Raw genomic sequence first — 6,208 nt, 5'->3', positions numbered from 1 at the left:
GTGAGACAGGGTTGTAGCCTCTCCCCGATGTTATTCAATCTGTATATTGAGCAAGAAGTAAAGGAAACAAGAAAAAAATTGGAGTAGAAATTAGAATCCACGGAGAAGAAATAAAAACTTTGAGGTTCGCCGATGACATTGTAATTCTGTCAGAGACAGCAAATGACCTAGAAGAGCAGTTGAACGGAATGGACAGTGTCTTGAAAGGAGGATATAAGATGAACATCAACAAAAGCAAAACGACAATAATGGAATGTAGTCGAATTAAATCGGGAGATGCTGCGGGAATTAGATTAGGAAATGAGACGTTTAAAGTAAAAAATAGGTATTGCTATTTGGGGAGCAAAATAACTGATGATGGTCGAAGTAGAAGGGATATAATATGAAGACTGGCAATGGCAAGGAAAGCATTTCTGAAGAAGAGAAATTTGTTAACATAGAGTATAGATTTAAGTGTCAGGAAGTCGTTTCTGAGGCATCAAGGGATCACCAATTTAGTATTGGAGGGCAGCGTGGAGGGTAAAAATCTCAGAGGGAGACCAATAGATGAATACACTAAACAGATTCAGAAGGATGTAGGCTGCAGTAGAAGAATCTTGCACAGGATAGAGTAGCATGGAGAGCTGTATCAAACCAGTTTCTGGACTGAAGACCACAACAACAACAGCCAATTATTTAAAAAATTCTTGCTTTTACTGGATTTTATGTATTTTTAGAATTTTGGAAAATCATTGTAGGCATTCAGCCACTTAAATCCTTATTTAAAGAAGAAAATAATAAAAAAAAAACATTGCGGCCTTCTACTGTTGAAAGATTATGGTAATTTATTTTAAAGTCTCGAAAATTTTACTGTGGAACTTCAGCCGTTTGTGTTGCATCTAGTTTATGCTTGGCGACTCCATGGCGTGTTGTGTGCACCACGACCAAATAGTGGATAGAATTGGAAGGTAAATCAGCATTGACCGTATTTTGTTGTTTTATTGTCATCAAAATCGATTTTCGGTCGCTTATTGACCATCCTCAGTGCTGTAATATAGAATTAAATTTGTCTATTCACCCTTGCCTTGAGGCTCTCAGCCTCACTGTGTATATGTATGTTAACTATTTTATTTGAAATTTTAACTGAATGTTTTTAACACTTGAGTTTTACCTTGTTGCTTTAAGATTTCTCGTTTGGAGGCCTTCAGCCGTGAAACAATTGCCTTTTTGAAACTAGTAGTTCTAAGGGTTCGGCTATGTGCCAATTTAGTTTAAAGGTGTTATTCAATTAAAATTTTTGAGTGAACCTGTCCGACACCTTGTTTGGCCCTTTCCGCAATCCTAATCACTTGTTCCGCCCAGCGGGTTTAGCGGCCGTCTCATTTATCAACCTTCAAAACTTAATAATAAAATGTATAAATTTAAATGATCAGTATCAACACTTTACTGTTCATTAACAAGTTTATACCACAAAATATTCAAAACAAATAAATTCCAATTGAATTCAATTTATTCTCGATGACAAGAACCACCCCATCAAAACAAATTGCACCACATCGAATATATCTTGAGGATATTAAAGCACGTTTAACAGCTAGTGACGCTCTGGTGACCAGTTTACACAGGACAACACAACACAGAACTTTGAGTGCTCAGTGTACCACCTTAAAGGTACGGCAGTACGCATCCTTTATACACGCAAAAACATCTGCCCAACTTCTTGTTTTCTCGAGCGGAAGAACTGAAATAGCTTAGAGCGCCTTAAAATTGATAGAAATTGAAACAGACCTGCTCAACAGCTCTATATCTGCATAGATACCCCTTGTGCTACATACGTAATCAATAAAGCAGCCTAAGGCAGTGTGATGTACCACAAGTAACTTTAGAGGGGACAGCCCTATTTGGCGAAAGAAAATTCCTAATACCCTTTCTATGACGTAAAAATGCACTGAAAACCACTGTCAAAAGGCCACGCCGACTTGCCTTACCACAATTTTCCAATTTGTAAACACGTCCCACCGCAACAGCGTAGAACGTCACTGTAGGACACTTATAGCAACAAGCTCAGAGAGAGAGAGAGAGAGAGAGAGAGAGAGAATGAACGATCCAGTGCTCGCTATTAACCTCAAGTCAAACAGAATAACAGCAATACCATGCGACAACAGTGGAACAACTGACATGGTTCTCACTTCCGCGCTAACTTCAGACACAGACAACGCTGAACTTATTTCGCTCCTGTTGACGATACGCATAGCCGACCACACAAAGTCCGTAGTTAATTTGTAGCGTCTGCTGTCCAGGGGCTTCCACACAATTCCAGCCATGGCTACTGCATATGCATTAGCACCTCTTTTCACTTTAAGATAACTTTGTGTCCAAAATTATATCAACAAACCGAAACTTTGCAAGGTGACGTTTATTTTGCCACAAAACAGAATAAACACGTGACAGTAAAGTAGAAACAATATAATGAATACAGAACGTAAACAACTGCAACATCCATAACGGTAGACAAAAAAGTTTCTAGTTTTTTCCAATTTACCGGATATACACACACATTCCCACAACTGCACTCAGTATGGGGTATGACCACCTCTGGCAGCAATACGGACCTGACAAATGACGGGGCATAATGTGAATGATGTCACCAATCACATGTTGATGCAATAAGGCCCATACTACTTGCAGACTGCTCGCAAGTTTTGGAGAGTGGTTGGTGGATGCTGACGTGATGCAACCTGACTTCCTAGTCCATCCCAGATGTGCTCTATTGGACTCAAATCGGGAGAGCGAACAGACGACGCCAGGGTTGCAACATCTCCCGTTTCCAAGAAAACATCAACCACATGCGCTTTATGAGGTCGAGGATTATCGTCCTCTAGTGCGAAGTCTGAGCAACAGTCGCACAGGAGATGACAAGATCTCGATACCTGACAGCAGTTAAACCTGGCCGATTTAACCGTCAACAGCATCCCTGCCCGCACCATTAGGGATCATCCTCGACAGCACCCTCTTTCCACAATGGATGGTTCACCAAATCGTGTACCACGCTTCCTTCAGATGCGAATCCGTCGAGAATCACTGTCCAGACCAAATCGGGACTCAAGTGTGTTAAGAGTATTAGCCCACTGTTTTACCGTGAGGAAGTTCTTCTTGTCCCCTTTCCACTCAGGTGCCCTTCCTGCAATCCAGGCCTGACTGTTAACTTGGTGAAGAGCCTTGAGAAGGAAGTTAACAACAGTGAATATGTCTGATACACGACACCAAAGGCTGTGAATCCGTTATTCCAAGACTTCCAGGATGATCACAGAGGAAAGTTATTCAGTGAGAACCTCATGTTAAACTTATTGCTGTAATCGCTTTGGATCTCGCGAGAAAGTTGGCACTTCTCTGGTTGTCTTTGTTGATATTTTACTTGTGTGTTTATCAATATCCTTTGAAAGTTAGTGTGAGTGAAGGCAGTTAGCGATATTTCCAGTGTACGACTGATTTTCGTATTGGTCGGTTCCTAACTGTTGAGTATCATATTTAATGGTTTTAATTTACATTCTTGTATTTAAATTTTACTCTATCGTTTTAAATCTTCTCAGAGCGTATCTTACATATTATGCCATGGTTTGTTTAATGAAGTGGTATATAGCTGACCTCCCGTGTTTTTTATAGCCAAATGTTACTAATAGCTTGAATAGGTGTCTTATCGACGTAAATGCTATTTTTAATTGTCTAGCTGTCTCAGTCTCCCAGTTAAAGTTCTGCATTATTCTTATCCTGAATAACTGCTGTTACTAAGTAAAGGCTCCACTAGGCTTGTTGTGTCAACTCCTGTGAACCTAATTTCAGACGTATATGCCTTTAACTCTGGTAAAGTAAAATTTATTTAACGAATCCAATTAGTCATTCGAAGGCCTTCATTGTTTATTAGTTTCACACATATTATACAAAAAACCCGGAGTAAATTTTGTTCTCTAATTAAATGATGAGATGTGCTTTTCAAAACATTTTCTCTTGAGAAACATTCTCATTTTAGCAGAAACCAGGTCAACTAGTTTTTTTGCAGGTATTCTGGTTAAGAATTGTACTTATTTATGATCCGGTATCTTACCAACTAAATCTACCACGCTGCTCCTTGTCAACAACAAAAAAACGGCATGCGAAGTGTTTGTTCGTTGCAAATAGTCTTCACGGGTGTGTCGCCGGATGACGTTGCGCAAATCCCACAATATTTCATCGGAGGAACTGTCCGACATCATCAGGTGGTTGAACATAGTGGCACTATTTAAACACGTACTTACTTCAACATACTTCTTATTTCAAGACCAATATTTTTAACAAGTGGACGGTGTCGCCATGGGGAGCCCTCTTTCTCCTGTTTGTGGCCAATTATTTTATGGAGGACTTTGGAGATAAAGCACTACAGCCAGCCACTCTCAAACCCTCTTGTTTTCTGCGGTATGTTGACGATACGTTTGTGGTGTGGCCACACGGACTGGATACTCTACCTACGTTTCTTCAACATTTAAATTCGCTCCATCCGAATATTAACTTCACTATGGAAGTGGAAAAAGATGGCGCTTTACCTTTTCTTGATGTTTTGGTATGAAGGAAAGCATATGGAACCCTGGGACACAGCGTATATCGAAAGCCAACGCATACAGATCTATATTTGCAGGCCACAAGCTGCCTTCATCCAGCACAATGCTGTAGTGCATCACGTACGCAGTTCATAGAGCGCGTGTGGTATCTGACTCTGAAAGCCTGCCGAGTGAGATGCAACGTTTGAAGACAGTCTTCCGTCAAAACGGTTATTCTGAGAGACAGATACGTAAAGCATTCAGGCCCAAGCGAGTTCAATCTACGGAGCAGAATGAAGATACGAAGACACCCATCACCTTGGCCTTCTTGCCGTACTTTGGTGCCATGTCATCAAGAATCGGAAGAGTCCTCGGAAGATATGACATCAAGTGTGTTTTCCGACCATCTGCAAAACTGAGGAACCTGTTAGGTTCGGTTAAGGATAATCTCGGTCTGAGGAAACGTGGTGTGTACAAGATTCCTTGTCAGTGTGGGGCGGCTTATGTAGGTCAGACATGTCCCACAGTACACGAACGTTGCGATGTACATCAGCGTCATACACGCCTACGCCAACCGCAGAAGTCGGCAATTGCAGAATACTGTCTGAACACAGGACATCACATGATAGGGAGGCAATACATATCCGTACAGCCGATAACCTTACCAACAGGGACGCGGGATTTCAGTTGAGTACAGCCTGGAACCCTGCATTGGCTGCTGTTAAATCACGACGAGAAAGCAAAGAGCTTTCGATAATAGACCCGTCATAACTTTGGCAGCATGTTAGTAAACACAGCGTCAGAGCACGCACAGAACGGCCGCTCTGCGTTTCCCGGCAGAGTGCGTTTGAGTCTGGCGCCATCTATCTGCAAATTTTTGCGCATGCGTGATTCCCGCGCCTGCACAATCTTCACGCGCGTGCTCTATATAAAGCGGCGTCGAGATGCGGATCTTGTCAGTCGTACCTAGCCACCAGCGAGGTTCAACCACCTGATGATGTCGGACAGTTGCTCCGAGGAAGTATTGTGGGATTTGCACAACGTCATCCGGCGGCACTCCCGTGAAGACTATTTGCAACATATCCGCCGGGAAAGCCTGAAGAGTCACTTCTTGTTCGTTATTTATAAAGTTAAAAGATCACCTCAATTACCATACGAAGTCGTGAACCAGAAACCCTGGACAAAGAACAACTACAAGATAAGTATATCTTCCCGTGTTAAGGGTTTGGGAATCTATGTTATCACTGAAGGCTCTAATTAATGTCATTTAAAATAAAGTGTAAGTAGTATTCAACGTTTAACCATAGTGTTTTACAGTCGGCTGTACAGAATGATTCGGTAATGACGTTACAAACTCTCGCGGATAATAGAGAAGGGCCGTTGTATCAATTTTAGGTAAGGGCCTCTGATGCGGAAACAATCTTGACGAGAGTTATGAGTGAAAATCTTTCTGATGCCTCTGACAATGGACCTTTTCTACTGCCATCTTTTTCCTTTCCACGTTTTGCAAGGAGGCACTATCGACCAACGCAAGGGGGAAAAATTGCAGTATATATGGGTTCTACACTGAATACCTTAAAAGCCTTGAGCGCATGTTCATCTTTTCTTCTGCCAAATACATCTCTTCTCCTAAAAAAAGTGCTCATAAATCTTAAGGT

This window comes from Schistocerca serialis, chromosome 4, assembly GCF_023864345.2.
Source record: "Schistocerca serialis cubense isolate TAMUIC-IGC-003099 chromosome 4, iqSchSeri2.2, whole genome shotgun sequence".
In the NCBI taxonomy this organism is placed as follows: domain Eukaryota; kingdom Metazoa; phylum Arthropoda; class Insecta; order Orthoptera; family Acrididae; genus Schistocerca; species Schistocerca serialis.
The sequence above is the reverse complement of the archived record's forward strand: the minus strand, read 5'-3'. Positions refer to the sequence as shown.